This window comes from Microcaecilia unicolor, chromosome 8, assembly GCF_901765095.1.
Source record: "Microcaecilia unicolor chromosome 8, aMicUni1.1, whole genome shotgun sequence".
In the NCBI taxonomy this organism is placed as follows: Eukaryota; Metazoa; Chordata; class Amphibia; order Gymnophiona; family Siphonopidae; genus Microcaecilia; species Microcaecilia unicolor.
This window is the reverse complement of record NC_044038.1, coordinates 26,966,991-26,984,080: the sequence shown is the minus strand read 5'-3', so window position 1 is coordinate 26,984,080 and position 17,090 is coordinate 26,966,991.

Sequence of the window (17,090 nt, the reverse complement as noted above, 5' to 3'; positions counted from 1 at the left end):
TGTTCGATTCTAAAGTACATAGACTTACAAAGTTCGATATGACATCCAAGTCTGACTTTAGATGCTTTGCTCAAAACATCCAGAATCTGAATAGCAAATATAGCCATTTTCAAAACAGCAAAACATATTTTTTAATGACCCACATGCAAGATGTTTTGGTGCTCTTATTTATCTTTTTGGTCCATTCCCCCCCCCCCCCTCCAAAAAAATGTCCATGTGAAAAACACACAAAATCAAGGAGCCTACGTTCTTAGTAGACTGGCCACATAGACATCCTAGCAGAGCAGTGGGGCATCCCAGGGTGCACTGCAGTGGACTTCACCTAAAAGTTCCCAGGTACACATTTCACCATTGCTCTTTTATATTGTATAGTGAGCCCTCCAAAACCCAGCAAAAACCTACTGTACCCAACTATACACCACTACAATAACCCTTATGGCAGCAGGTGTCACCTATATATGGGTACAGTAGGTTTTTGCTGGGTTTTGGAGGGCTCATACTTTCCACTACAAATGTAACAGAGTGGATTATGTGCCTGGGTCTCTTTCTCTACTAGGCTACTCCAGGGACCTGCTTGCTGCTCTAATAGGACTGGCCATAACATCTGAGGCTGTCATAGAGCCTTGTATGTACTGTTTCTTTGACATGTTTGTGGGTGGGAGGGAGTAAGGGGAGTCATTCCTTTATTTCTCCAGTGGTCATCTGGTCATTTATGGTACTTTTTTTGTGACTTAATTGTTATTAAAACAGATGTGTCTTAAAAAGTCTTTTTTTGTCCTTAACATTTGTCAGCCATAATAGAATACAACAAAAATGTGCAGGTCTTAAGAATTCCTACCCTTAACACATCCCCAACACACCCCCTTGAGATTTGGAAGCACTGCATAGAAAAGCATCTGCAAAATGGGTTTTGAAAATACAGATTAGGACGTTTTGGTGAGAAGAACATCCAAATGCTGCTTTATGCCACTTTTTAGACATGTTTTTCTTTTGAAAATGAGCCCCTTGGTAACCTATGGAACTCTGTAACTCTAAATGCTTTGAAAATATCCCCCCAAGTAACTTTGTAAGTCTATATGCTTTGAAAATGAGCCTCAAAACTTTTTCTTGTCCAATTGTCCTGGAGCTATTTCTTACCAAATTTATCCCTCAATTTTGTTACGAATCACTTCTATTTTCACATACTTCATGACGATTTTAACATGTTAACAACTAGAAGACCCCTCTTGTCTGGCCAAATTCATTGCTGGTAGAGTGCTGCAGCTCCCTTTTGCTTCTTTACATCTCAGAATCATCTGTGCTCATCCCAGACTTTTTTGAACTCGGTTACCATTTCTATCTGCACCACCTTCCCTGGGAATCCGTGCCATTCAACCACCACCCTTATATTCCACTGTGTTGTGAACTACAGCTTTGAAAGGAGTAGGAGATTCCACTGCCTTAAAGATGCATCTCAACAAGAAAAACTACTGTCTGTCATACTCCACGTATTTAAGCATGATGTTCACCAGGCACTGTGCCATGAAACAACAGAACAGAGTTGCAATAAGCAATTGTATGAAACCTTGTGCATGCCAGATACAGAGCCATGCTGGACCCCATCTTCCATAAGCCAGGATCACTGGACTACTCAGCTTGCAGCAATAATACATAAGCTTCTCATTTCCAACAGCAATTGGCTTCTTTCTGCCGAAGGAAGCAGGACACAGACACGATCACACAGAAATCCAGGCACATTTGCAGCTGTGATCATGTATCACTTATTAGCCACTGCACTTCAGTCTAGATGAGGTAATTGTGTATCTTCTGACACTTTTATTACCATCAGCAGAAAATATGTATCCAGACAGCATCACAAGAATAACTGCATCCATCAGCCCAAAAAGAAAAAAAACACAGCTCCAGAATTCAGCATTCCAGAGTGTCTGGAAACTAGCTGTCATTGTAGAGCACTGCAGAAAAAGGATTTTCAGGAAAAAAAATCAGCTTGTTTCTACTTCTACAATAAATATAGGACATTTGTTTCACAAGCGCTTCCCCATTTCCTCCTGTCTGAGGCAGTACAGTGACATGGAATGGGTCCCTTGGCAGCTGCTCCTATCACTTAGATAATACGTGCTGATCTGCCCTCCCTTTGAAAGGAAGCTAGGAACCTGTATCTAATGGGCTGTTTAAACATTGTTAGGTAGTCATGTGATAAATAATCTGCTGCCTTTCTTTCTTTTTCCTTCTTTTTTTTTTTTGCCACAGTTGAAGCAGGACACCCTCACTCTTGTAGACAGGGAGGCTGGAGAGGTGTCTCTATAGGTACAGGAGTGGGATCAGTAATACTGTGCCCCCCCCCCCTTCCTGAAAGACATAAGAACACATATGGAGTGGCCTAGTGGTTAGAGCACCTGTCTTGCAATCCAGAGGTGGGCGGTTCAAATCCCGCTGCTGCTCCTTGTGATCTTGGGCAAGTCACTTAACCCTCCATTGCCTCAGGTCCAAACTGAGATTGTGAGCCCTCCTGGGACGGAGAAATATCCAAAAGTACCTGAATGTAACTCACCTTGAGCTACTACTGAAAAAGGTGTGAGCAAAATCTAAATAAATATATGGAATGTTGCTACTATTGAAGATTCTAGATGGAATGTTGGCACTTTTTGAGATTCTGGAATGTTGCTACTATTTGAGATTCTAGATGGAATGTTGCTAGTGGAGGAGTGGCCTAGTGGTTACAGCACCGGTCTTGCAATCCAGAGGTGGCTGGTTCAAATCCCACTGCTGCTCCTTGTGATCTTGGGCAAGTCACTTAACCCTCCATTATCTCTGGTGCAAACTTAGATTGTGAGCCCTCTTGGGATAGAGAAATATCCAGAGTACCTGAATGTAACTCACCTTGAGCTACCACTGAAAAAAGTGTGAGCAAAATCTAAATAAATAAGAATAGCCACACAGGGTCAGATCAATGGTTCATCTAGCCCAGTATCCTGCTTCCAACAGTGGCCAATTCAGGTCACAAGTACCTGATGAAACCCAAATAGTACCAACATTCATGCTATTGATCCCAGGTACAAGCAGTGGCTTTCAATTCAATCCATGTCTATCTTAATAGTAGACTATGGACATTTCCTCCATGAACTTGTCCACTTCTTTTTTAAAACATAGATACACTAACCACCGAAAGCACATTCTCTGGCAATGAGTGCCAAAGCTTAATTATTTGTTGAGTGAAAAAAAATATTTCCTTCTGTTCATTTTAGAAGTAGTACCATATAACTTCCTTGAGTGTTCCCTAGTCTTTGTACTTTTTAAAGAGTAAAAAATCAATTTACATTTACCCATTCTATACCACTCAGTATTTTGTAGACCTCTATCAAATCCTTAGCCAACTCTTTTCCAAGTTGAAGAGTCCTAACCTCTTAAGCCATTTCTCATAAGAGCATTCCAGAGTGTCTGGAAACTAGCTGTCATTATAGTTCTCAATCATTTTCATCGCCCTTCTTTGAACCTTTTGTAATTCTGCTATATCTTTTTTAAGATACTGTTTACCAGAACTGCACACAATACTCAAGGTGTAGACGCATCATGGAGTAACATAAGACATTATAATATTCTTTGTTTTATATTTAGATTGTAAGCTCTTTTGAGCAGGGACTGTCCCTTTGTATCAGGTGTTCAGCGCTGTGTGCGTCTGGTAGCGATATACAAATGCTAATAATAATAATTTTCTAACCCTTTCCTAATAATTACTAGCATTCTGTTTGCCTTTTTGACCACCACCATACACAGGGTAGAAGATTTCAGCATATTGTCCACGATGACACCGAGATCTTTTTCTTGAATGCTGACTCCTATCGTGGATCTTCGCATCAAGAAACTATGATTTGGATTATTCTTCCCGATGTGCATGACTTTGCACTTGGTCACATTAAATCTCATCTGCCATTTGGATGCCCAGTCTTCCAACTTCCTACGGTCTTCCTGCGAATTTTCACGTCACATGCATTTCAATAACTGAATAGTTTTGTGCTGTCTGCAAATTTGATTACCTCATTCATTGTTCCCATTTTCAGATCATTAATAAATATGTTAAATAGCACCGGTCCCCAGATCATTGGGGCAATCCACTATTCATCTTCCTCCACTGAGAGAATTGGCCATTTAACCCTACCCTCTGTTTGCTATCCATCAACCAATCCCTAATCCACATTGCCTCCTAACCCATGATCCTTTCTCAGGAGTCTCTCATGAGGGATTTTGTCAAACGCGTTCTGAAAATCTAAATACTCTATATCAATCGGCTCACCTTTATCCACAGGTTTATTCACACATTCAAAGAAGAGAAGCAAATGGGTGAGGCAAGACTTCCCCTGGCTGATTCCATGTTGACTCTGTCCCATTAAACCATGTTTGTCTATGTGATTTTATTCTTTATAATAATGTCCACAATTTTGCCCTGCACTGACATCAGGCTTACTGGTCTGTAATTTCTCGGATTATCCCTGGATCCCTTTTTATAAATAGGTGTTACATTGGCTACCCTTCAATCTTCAGGTACTACAAACAATTTTAATGACAGGTTACAGATCACTAACAGCAGATCTGTAATTTCATATTTGAGTTCTTTCAGCAACCTGAGGTATATACCATCTGGTCCAGGTGATTTACTGCTCTTTAATTTTTCATCCTTTTTCTCCCATCCCCCTTTAATCCTTTAATGTACTCAAAACTACTTAACTGGCCAGGAGAAACTTCTGGCTGATTAAACAACATTTTAGCACCTAACTGCAGATATTCAGTGGGAGATTACCAATTATCTCTCACTGAATATCACACAATATAGCCAGTTAGGCACAGGTATTCAGCGCCAAACTAGCTATGTTTAGTGGTTAAAATAGGCCACATAAATAGCAGGCTTATCTGTAACTGGTAAGTATTTAGGGAGTCTTTTACAAAGTGGTAGAAAGCCCAATGCAGGCTTACCGCATGCTAAATCTGAACTACTGCTGGCCCAACGCAGCCGCTGGCGGTATTTCCGCCTCAAGCGTGTGCCATTTCTTGTGCTTTGGACATTTTTTTTCTAGTGTGGCAGTAACCTGATGATAATCAGGCATTGCCACGTGCTGCCCGGTTACTGCCGGGTTACTGCAGGAGCCATTACCACCAGTGGCGTAGCCACAGGTGGGCCTAGGTGGGCCAGGGCCCACCCATTTAGGGCTCAGGCCCACCTAACAATAGTACACATTTAGCAGTAGTTGGTGGGGATCCCAAGCTCGGCCAGCTGAAGACTTCCCCCTGATGGCAACGAAAACGCTACTCTCTACGATACTGGCACCTGTGCATGCTCTGTTTTCAGCGCATGCCTGCTACAGACTGCCAAGGTGGAAAGAAGTATTTCCCCACCAGCTGAGGTATTTTTTTTTTGGTGGTGGTTGGGACGGGGGAGAACACTAACACTTAGTGCCCACTCACTTCTTGCCTAGGCCCACCCAAAATCTGTTGTCTGGCTACGCCCCTGGTAGCCATAAGTGCTCCCCACTGCATGGCCACACAGTAAGAGTTATTTTACTGCATGACCATTTCTGGGGGGGGGGGGGGGGGGAGGGTGCTTTTTACCTGCTGCGGTAAAAAGGGCCCTGGCACATGGGAAAAACAGCCCCTGCTGCTACCACAGGGCCCTTTTTCCCGCAGCTTAGTAAAAGGACCCCTTAACCAGTTAGTGCTGAATATCAGCTTAACTGGTTGTCGCAGTCAAAAATGGAACTGGATATTCAATGGTGGTCACCAGAAACAGCCCAGCATTGAATATCCAGGTTTAATGTCAGTGGCAGACAGCAAAAGCACTGCCCACCGCTGGTTGAATATTGGGGGTTTATGATTACACTTTTGACTGCTTGCATAATGCATCTGCAAGCTACTTTGTATACATGTGATGGGTCCCTTCTGAGCTGACATCTTGAATGACAGGGATGTGCACTCATTCTGAAATAAAATTAAACCCAGAATGAAACAGGCTTGGTTCATTTCACAACAAACAAAAAAAGCAACAAAATTATTTTTGAATGCTGAAACACACTTCTCTAGCCAAAGTCCAAAATGAAACACCGCCAGTGTACACGACCTCTTATGAAGGGATGAGTGCTATACAGAACAGGTTTAGTGCACAGGCAAACTAGGCACATGATTTAGCCCTGGGCGAGAAAGGATTTGCAGACTTACCAGTCATGAATCAGGGGTGTCCAACCTCAGCTCTTGCCAGTATGCATGAGATCTATCTGCATGCACTGTCTCCATTGTATGGAAATAGATCTCATGCATATTCATTGGGGAAATCCTGAAAACCTGACTGGATTAGTGAAGGTCAGATCATCAAGACTATACTGTAATTGCTTGCCTTTTCACATCTGAGGTCAAGATGAGTTACAAATGTAAATACAGTTCATAAGTACTGCCATACTGGGAAAGACCAAAGGTCCATCGAGCCCAGCATCCTGGTTCCAACAGTGACAAAACCAGGTCACAGATACCCGGCAAGATCCCAAAAATGTACAAAACATTTTATACTGCTTATCCCAGAAATAGTGGATTTTCCCCAAGTCCATTTAATAACGGTCTATGGACTTTTCCTTTAGCAAGCCGTCCAAACCTTTTTTAAACTCCGCTAAGCTAACCGCCTTTACCACATTCTCTGGCAACGAATTCCAGAGTTACACGTTGAGTGAAGAAAAATTTTCTCCGATTCATTTTAAATTTACTACATTGTAGCTTCATTGCATGCCTCCTAGTCCTAGTATTTTTGGAAAGCGTGAACAGACGCGTCACATCTACCCGTTCAACTCCACTCATTATTTTATAGACCTCTATCATATCTCCCCTCAGCCACCTCAGTCCATGTCCCAGAGGGCCTACAATGTACGGGGCCATTTTACAAAGGCACGCAGGCACCTATGCGCATCCAATGCACGTCAAATTGGCACTACCGCCCGGCTACCGCATGCCCTGGACACTAATTCCATTTTTGACGTGCAACCAAAACACACAGTAGAACATATTTTCTATTTTCTACCATATGGTGCTTACCCGGTGGTAATCGGCAGTTTACACACACTGGTCACTTACCACCCGATTAGCGCATGAGACTTTACCGGTAAGCCCGAAAATGGACATGTGCTCATATTAAATTTGCTGCACGTCCATTTTCCAGCAGAAAAAAATTGCCTTTTTTCCAGGTGCGCTGAGCAAATGGACCTGCGCGAATCCAAACCACGTGCCTACAGCAGCAGCCTGAGGTTGCGAGGAATGTTTATGGTTTATAATTAACTTAGGGCTTCTTTTATAAAGCCGTGCTACCGATTCTCAGTGTGGCAAAGGAGAGAAAACCCATTCAATTCCTATGGGCTTCCTCTCATTTGTTGCGCAAGAATCACTAGCGCGGGTTTGTAAAAGAAGCCCTTATATTCCGCTTATAATTAAGCAGAGTACAAAATATCAGACATAATTTTAAAATACATAAAAACAAATAACAATCATCAACATTACACACCATGATATTCTACCTAATCCTAATTTGTTTCTTAACTACCCAGTCAGTTAATGTTTTCCTCTATATTCCATTTAAGCACCTTCATATTCAAATTCATATCTATGCCTACTAGGCAGTGTCCATTTTTATTTCAGTCCCATAGACCCTTACAAACACATAGGGCCCTGTTTACTAAGCCATGCTATAGGTGCCTTACCTTTTTAGCATGTGCTAATGCTAGAGATATCATGGGACGTCAGGACTCAAAGAAACAGAATCCAGATCAGCAACGCACCGGAGACCAGTGCTGAAGAGGACTTTGGCTGGTGGGGGGGGGGGGGGGGTTCAGGACCCCCACCAGCAAAGGTACCTAACGGCGGTGGCGGGGGTCAAATGTGGTGGGGGAGGATTGGCAGGGGGGAGGTGAAAGCACGGGGCCAGGGCTAAATCTGCAGGGCCCCATGTCCCCACCTAGCTATGCCCCTGTTCATGAGAGACTTGCATGCAGTGGAGGCAGTGCACGCAAATCTCTCTTAATTTTCATTGTGGATATCCTGAAAACCTGACTGGCTGGGGTGCCTCCAGGATCAGGTTTGGGAACTAGGGCACTACACATCCTCCACTCAAAGGCAGGAGAGGTGAATTGGAGGGGAAGGCAATGGCAGTTTGGAAAGAAAGGTGAAAAATGAGGTCCCTGGTTGGTGAGAGACCAGGAAAAGAGTATATGTGGCTCTGCAGGAAGGAGAGAAGAGAAAAGAAAAGTGAATGAAGGTTCAAGACACAGGCCTACAAATGTATGTTTGTTTAGGGCCAATCTGGCCCTGTTGTTATGATCTGTTTGTATAGAAAAGGGATGGGATTTGATATACTGTATTTCTGTGGTTACAATCAAAGCAGTTTTACATACTATTTACAGGTGCTTATTTTGTACCAGGGGTAGTGGAGGGTTAACTGACTTGCCCAGAGTCACAAGGAGCTGCAGTGGGAATTGAACTCAGTTCCCCAGAATCAGAGTCTGCTGCACTAACCACTAGGCTACTCCTCCACTCATTCCACCAATAAGAACCAACCTCATCAGTGATGTCACAATGGCTTGATTGCCCGATACTTGGCTCACTTCTGATATTGTGATGTCATAAGGGAAAGGGGGAAAGGGAAATGGGACTTGATATACTGCCTTTCTGAGGTTTTTGCAACTACATTCAAAGCGGTTTACATATATTCAGGTACTTATTTTGTACCAGGGGCAATGGAGGGTTAAATGACTTGCCCAGAGTCACAAGGAGCTGCAGTGGGAATTGAACCCAGTTCTCCAGGTTCTCAGGCTGCTGCACTAACTATTAGGCTACTCCTCTGCTTGAGTCTGTGTGGTTTTAGTGGCAAGAATTGCAATTATGCTTTCTGGTGCCATTCACACAGCTCGTAGATATAGAAAAATGAAGGCAAAGATGCCATCTATTTTCTCTTCCTCTCCCTTAGAGAGACTTTATGTACTTTGGCTGCCTATATGGTTGGCATGGTAGAGATTTGACAACTAGTGTTTAAGCAAGGGCGACCGGGGCCCCGCACTGAGTGGTGGGTGTGGCTCTGGCTATCTTGTTGAGCAGACTGGATGGACCGTGCAGGTCTCTATCTGCCATCATTTACTGTGTGACTGTGTTGTCCCGGGTTTGGACAAGTATTTACCAACACTAAGCTGTGTAAACACCAGTGGATGCAAAATTAGACTTGCAGCACTGCAAAGCATTACCTTGGTACCACATTACAATTCAAATAACTGTTACATTTAAGAGATATAACAGAACGTTAATTTGGTTTTCAAATTTACTGCTTGTCAGCTTTGGAAAAATGGTTTGGTACAATGTAACATAATAGCAGTAGTTCTTGAATTATTACACTTTTTAATTGTGTTCTGATCAACGCGATTATCTCATGCTTAGCATGACAGACGTGACAAGCTTCAGAAAGGGAACTTGAATCAGAAACAGGAATAAATTATCTTAACACAGAGTGACTGTGGTCAACCACACAATGATTTACAATCTATGGTGTAATGCTACAAACTTCTGCAATATGGTTCTATTGTAAGTTATTAACAAAATCTTTCTCTTAACAATTGGTAAAAGGAAGGGTAAGATACAGACTTACCCATCTGTACATCCAATCCCATTTTGGGGTCTTCTGGATGACCTTGTTAGTGCTCCTGCAACATTCAGATCATCATATGAAGTTGTGTCATGTCAAAAAGAACTTCAAGATTCTGTTTTTTTTTTTTTTAATTAGGATTTATTTACTGCCTTTTTGAAGGAATTCACTGAAGGTGGTGTACAGTAAGAATAAATCAAACACGCGCAACAGACAATTACAGCAGTAAAAATATTTGAATAACAATACAAAGTATGGCGTGGAGGGGCATAATCGAACGCAAACGCCTATCTCCATGGGCATTTATCTCCGAGAACGGGTCCGTGAAGGGGTGGGACAAACCGTATTTTCAAAAAAATGGACGTTTTTGAGCTGGGCGTTTGTTTTTTTTTTAGCGATAATGGAAACTAAAAATGCCCAGCTCAAAAACATCCTAATCCGAGCCATTTGGTCATGGGAGGGGCCAGGATTCATAGTACACTGTCCCCCCCTGATATGCCAGGACACCAACTGGGCACCCTAGGTCAGTGCAGGGGACTTCTCCCACATGCATAGCTCCCTTACCACGGGTGCTGAGCTCCCAACCCCCCTCCCCCAAAACCCACTACCCACAAATGTACAACACTACCATAGCTCTTAGGGGTGAAGGGGGCACCTACATGTGGGTACAGTGGGTTTTGGAGGCCTCCCATTTACCAGCACAAGTATTACAGGTGGGGGGGGGATGGGCCTCGGGCCACCTGGCTGAAGTGCACTGCGGTACCCACTAAAAGTGCTCCAGGGACCTGCATACACGCAGGCCTCTAGGACTTGTTGCTGCTGTATAACATTGGCACACCAGTTGACACCTGAAGACTAATCTCTCCGAAATTAACTGCAGATCAGAGGTTGTGCCCCACTGGCAACGAGTCTCCCTGGTACTGAGATTAGCAGTAGGTCAGAGCTGGCAGAATGCTGTACAATGCCCTCTTTCAGCCACATTCAAGGTAAGAACTAAGTTCCCTAACGTGGCTAACACAGGAAAGGGAACTAAAACTGTCTTACAAAAATGGCCACTACCACATGGACTACAACAGGAAACACAGGGCACACTCTGACCCAGTAGGCAGGGGGAAAAGCACCATGGGAGAAGAGCCTACCAACTACCAACATCGTGAGATTGTAACACAAGTTAATGAAATCACAGAGCCCAATACCCTACACCCACCACAATGCAATGCTAATGTGACCCTGTACTGCACCCGAGAGCCACATCTGACCCAGGGAAAGGTGGTGACAGGATCGAACACATTCTGCTGTCATGGAGGTGGGTACAGCATTTGAAGCTGGCATACAGGCTGGAAAAAAAGTTTTTAAAGTGGGGTTTTTTTGGTGGGAGGGGGTTAGTGACCACTGGGGGAGTCCGGGGAGGTCATCCTCGATTCCCTCCAGTGGTCATCTGGTCAGTTGGGGCACTTTTTTGGGACTTGTTCGTGAGAAAAAAGGGTAAAAAAAAAGTGACCCAAAATCGCGGTCAAAACGCCTTTTTTTTTCGATTATCAGCTAAAGATGCCCATCTCTCCTCAGCTGATAACCACGCCCCAGTCCCGCCTCCACCACGCCTCCGACACGCCCCCATCAACTTTATTCATTTCCGCGACGGAGAGCAGTTGGAAACGCCCAAAATCGGCTTTCGATTATACCGATTTGGGCGCCTTTGCGAGAAAAACGCTCATCTCCCGATTTGGGTCGAAATATAGACGTTTTTCTTTTTTGATTATAAGCTGGATAGTATACTACTCACAATGTCAACACAATACGCAATAGAACATTTTAATTGACAGTGAAATGTATAAGCAAAGATGGAACATATAGATAGGTAAGAGAGTAAGAAGAGGTAGAAAGTAAGACAACTAAAGAAAGTTGCACATGAGGCCAGAGAGATGGTTAACATATAGACAGGTAAGAGAATAAGAGGAGTTAGAAAGTAAGGTGACTAATTTAAAGAAAGGTGCACATGAGATCAAAGAGATGGTTAAATATTATATCAGCTAGGGTAGGAGTGGCTAAACATGTCCTTGTCCTTAAGCCTCAAAATTCAATATCACCATTGATGGTGGAAGAGTTTGACCAGTAATTCAACGTGTGGTAGTATTCTTGGGATTCAAACCAAGACGGTGATCATGGAGCCAGTTTGCAATGTCTGAAGAGGCAGAAGATCCTGACTTTCAATAGTAGTTTAATGTATAATAGGGATATCATCTGTGTAATAGCAGGGATCAAGTATGAATAAAAAAAAAACCTAGAGATTAAGATAAAGATTAAACAGAAGGATTGATAAAGTTGAGCCCTGGGGAACTCCACAAGGAAGAGAGTACGTATCTGACATGGAAGCTGACATATAAACATCATGAATGTGTGACTCTGCAGAAATGAAAGCAGAAATATAACCCTGCTGCTTATGCTGAAGCTGTACTTTAGCTATCTGTGTCTGAATTTTTGGTGTAGCTGCTTCCTACTTTGGAGTCTTCATGAAATTGGTCTCAATGGTAACACCACATTCTACAGTGCAAGAGATCCAATTTTGACTTCTGATTAATGTTTTGCTCATCAGATAGGCAAGAACTTCTGTAATCCAAATGACTGGCATCTGTATGTGAATGTTTCATGGTGCCAAACTCCTATTTCAAGTACATGTATTCTTTGTATTATTCAGCACACATGGAAATTCACCACTTGTTTCCTGGGAGCAGCTGCCAATGCAGGAATGCCTTTTTAAGAGAGATTACATGCACACATTTGGCTCCGGATTTAGGTTAAGAAATCACAGCATAGTTTATCAAGGAACATATCAGAGCTGAAAGGGGTCATTTTAAGAAGTCTTTTCCATGTGTAAAGCAAGTTTTATATGTAGAAACTGGTTCCCATAAAATTGTGTGGGGGTATGTCCATATAAAAAGTAGATGCAAGGAAAGACAGCACCCAAGTTTATAAAATCTGTACATAGTTATAAGGGATAAAAAGCTGGGTGGGTCAGTGCAGTACATTGTTCAATCATATGGTTGGTGTCCTCATTGTAACGTAATGTTTTCCGTTTAATGTTCTTGTTGTTGTCTGAGCATTGATGAGTGCAGCTGTTCTCAGGAGTGTTGTTTGGGTGGAGTTGCAATGTAGGTGGGTTCTTTATAAGAAATGTGCATATGTGAATAAGTTGCATACAACCCCAGGAGAAGCTTTCTCTGTGCCCAGGGCAGACATTCACAATTATACCCTTTCCTGGGCCATGGTCCAATATATCTTCTGTCTCTCTTTGCCCTTGTCCTTCTCCTCCACTGCTGCCCAGCATAAAGCACTTGGGGGCCAGGTCACTTCTTTTTATTACGTGCAACATAAGATCAGGGACGAAAGAGTCAAGACTGAGAAGTGCAGATTTTATGTTCACATTTACACTTACATAGTAACACAGTAGATGATGGAAGAAAGACCTGTACAGTCCGTCCAGTCCGCCCAACAAGATAAACTCATATGTGCTACTTTATATGTATACCTGACCTTGAGGTGTATCTGCCATTTTCAGGGCACAGACCATAGAAGTCTGCCCAGCACTAGCCCCGCCTCCCACCACCGGCTCTGCCACCCAATCTCCGCTAAGCTACGGATGATCCATTGCTTCTGAACAGGATTCCTTTTTGTTTATCCCATGCATTTTTGAATTCCGTTACCATTTTCATCCCCACCACCTCCCACAGGAGGGCATTCCAAGTATCCACCACTCTCTCCGTGAAAAAACACTTCGGAACAGAGGTAACATAGTAGATGACGGCAGAAAAAGACCTGCACGGTCCATCCAGTCTGCCCAACAAGATAAACTCACATGTGCTACTTTTTGTGTATACCTTACCTTGATTTGTACCTGTCCTTTTCAGGGCACAGACTGTATAAGTCTGCCCAGCACTATCCCCGCCTCCCAACCACCAGCCCCGCCTCCCACCACCGGTTCTGGCACAGACCGTATAAGTCTGCCCAGCACTATCCCCGCCTCCCACCACCGGCTCTGGCACAGACCATATAAGTCTGCCCAGCACCATCTCCTGCCATCGGCTTTGCCACCCAATCTCGTCTAAGCTCTTTAGGATCCATTCCTTCTGAGCAGGATTCCTTTATGTTTATCCCGCGCATGTTTGAATTCCGTTACCGTTTTCGTTTCCACCACTTCCCGCGGGAGGGCATTCCAAGCATCCACTACTCTCTCCGTGAAAAATACTTCCTGACATTTTTCTTGAGTCTGCCCCCCTTCAATCTCATTTCATGTCCTTTCGTTCTACCGCCTTCACATCTCCGGAAAAGGTTAGTTTGCAGATTAATACCTTTCAAATATTTGAACATCTGTATCATATCACCCCTGTTTCTCCTTTCCTCCAGAGTATACATGTTCAGATTCGCAAGTCTCTCCTCATACGTCTTGTAACGCAAATCCCATATCATTCTCGTAGCTTTCCTTTGCACCGCTTCAATTCTTTTTACATCCTTAACAAGAAACGGCCTCCAGAACTGAACACAATACTCCAGGTGGGGCCTCACCAACGACTTATACAGGGGCATCAACACCCCCTTTCTTCTGCTGGTCACACCTCTCTCTATACAGCCTAACAAACTTCTAGCTAGGGCCAAGAGAATTTGTACACTTCTGGGGATTATTCTAGACATCTTTGTAAGAATTATTTTAGATGCTCTGTTATGAAATCCCCCCCTTTCCACATACACATGCTTATGTTTATTTGTATATTTTGCTTGACCACCTTTCATTAAAAAAAAAACAATGAAGCTGTTCATAATTAGATAACAGGTAGTTTACAATTTAAAAATACTAATAAAATGAGTTGCTGCAATGGGGGGACACTTTTGCTTACTGCCAATTGAAGCATTTTATAAATTCTCTAGATGAGGAGAAACTGAGACAAAAGTCGGGGTCTAAGTTGAAAGAATTCTTTGAGGAAATCGCGGATACCGAACCATCCATCTCTGATGTGTACAAGGCATTAGGGTCAGTGGGGATGATTAAGGATTTGACAACAGTTAAAGAGCGGTGGGAGAAAGATTTGGGAATAGGCCTCCCCAACTGGGATATAAACAGACAAGTGAAAGGTATTGCAAACTTAGTTAGTGGAGCCCATTATCGGGAATGTGCTTTTCGAGTACTTCATAGGGCTTACTTCACACAAGTACAATTAGCAAAATTTGGGGGAGCACAAAATTCAATATGCGTACGATGTAAAAATGCAGAAAAACACATTTTACCATGCATTTTGGAGTTGTGAAACCATACAAGGCTTCTGGTCCAGAGTAGCCACTTATCTGTCAAATTTGCTGTCTTGTGAAGTAGTAGGAACCCCCTCACAGATGTTATTGGATATATATGGGTCGTTCAGAGGAAACACCTCAGAGGAAAAATTACTTTTTCGTAAGGGGTGTCTGCTAGCAAAGAAATGTATATTGCAAAACTGGACTTCAGAGGCAGTACCAGAATTTTGGCACTGGCGGAACATGGTGCACCAGCTGCTGATGTGGGAGGCAAGAGAAGCCAGAGGAGCCCCAAAACGAAAAACTCAGTTCTTGAAGATCTGGGGAAAATATATAGATACCTTATCAGCTAAGGGTAAGAGCTTTGTACTTAATGTGCTGTAAACACTATATTGATACTGAATGCAGGTCAATCTCTTCTTCAGGATGATTATGAGTTTTCCATGGGGAGGGAGGGAACAGGAGGGTTAGCGGAGGGGAAAGTTTGGGGGGGGGGGTAGGGGGAAGTGGGAAGGGGGGGGGGGGGTTGGAGAAAGGGAATAAATAAGAGAAAACAGTAGACCTGTACTGTTTGATGTTTGAATAGAATGGAGTCTCATGACTGGTTGTATATATTGAATATCTGCTGTTCAATAAAAACCATTGAAACATAAAAAATACTAATAAATTTAACTTGGTCTCTATAAAACAGCAGGATATATAAGATGTCCAGTTTTTAAATAATATTTCAAAGCACTGTAATTAATTGTAGCAAGTAATGCTGTTGACATGAAAAATCACATGACATGTTTCCCTATTATCTTCTTGTTTTTGTTAGAATTCAATCAAATGCAATTCCTTGATGGAAAGTGATGTCAATGTTATGTAAATTCTAATCATTTCTAAATGTAATCTTAAATTTTTTTAAGTCTTTATTTTTATTTATTTATTTATGAGGATTTATTTTCCAGCTTTTTGAAGGAATTCACTCAAGGCGGTGTACAGTAAGAATAGATCAAACATGAGCAATAGGCAATTACAGAAGTAAAAATATTCAAATAACAATACAAAGTATGGCATAGTATACTACTTACAATGTCAACACAATACGTAATAGAACATTTTCATTGATAGTGAAGGGTATAAGCAAAGATGGAACATATAGATAGGTAAGAGAGTAAGAAGAGTTAGAAAGTAAGGTGACTAATTTAAAGAAAGTTGCATATTAAGTCAGAAAAATGGTTAAATATTATCTCAGCTAGGGTAGGAGTGGATAAACATGTCCTGCTGCAGTTTGTGCAGCCTGTGTCACTCCTTGTGTGTGTGAATGAGACTAACAAGTTAGTTACTTCTTCCATTAAAGGCTTGGTTGAAGAGCCAAGCTTTCACCTGCATCCTGAAGTTGAGATAGTCTTGTGTTAAGGGGAGCCTTTCAGGCAGTGCATTCCAGAGTGTGGGGGCTACTCCGGAGATGGCTCGCTTGCAGGTATCACATCGTGTAATGTCTTTTGGAGAGGGTGTGGTTAGTGATAGTCCTTGGGAGGACCTTTGTGTCCTTGGTGGTGTGTAGAGGATCATCCTATTCTCCAGGTACTCAGGGCCACTTCAAGGGCCTTGAAGATCAAACATAGAGTATTGGGTTGGGGGGAGGGCAGTGGGTTGGGGGGGGGGGAAAGGGTTTCCACCTTCCACTCTAGTTGCAATGGGAAAAAGGAACCAAAGATCACCACTGATAATTTATTTTAGAATTAAATGTTGAACATGCTATTAAAACTACTCACGTGTACTGATAAAATAATATTAATCTCAGGAACAGAGTCAGAATTTTTAGAAGTGGTTTTGAAGTAAAAACAAAAATGTAGCACAAAGTTAAATCTGTACTTCTTGAATACAGTTCCTTGGGTTCAAAGGCAACTACATGTAGATGAGTTTACATTTGTACGGGGAATGTTTTCCAATTCAATTCTAGCATGATAAGAGTATGCCAGTATCTTTGCACTGTAAATTTTTATTTGTGATTGTTGATTACTAATTCTTTAAACACACTCCACTATTCTGTTTGAAGAAACCACAAATAAATCACTTACATCTCAATTTCTCTTTCCGCTATGTGGTGGCCAGATGGGATCAGCTATTGCCCCAGTTACCTACCACAGGGGTGGGGTTCTTGGGAAAGAGA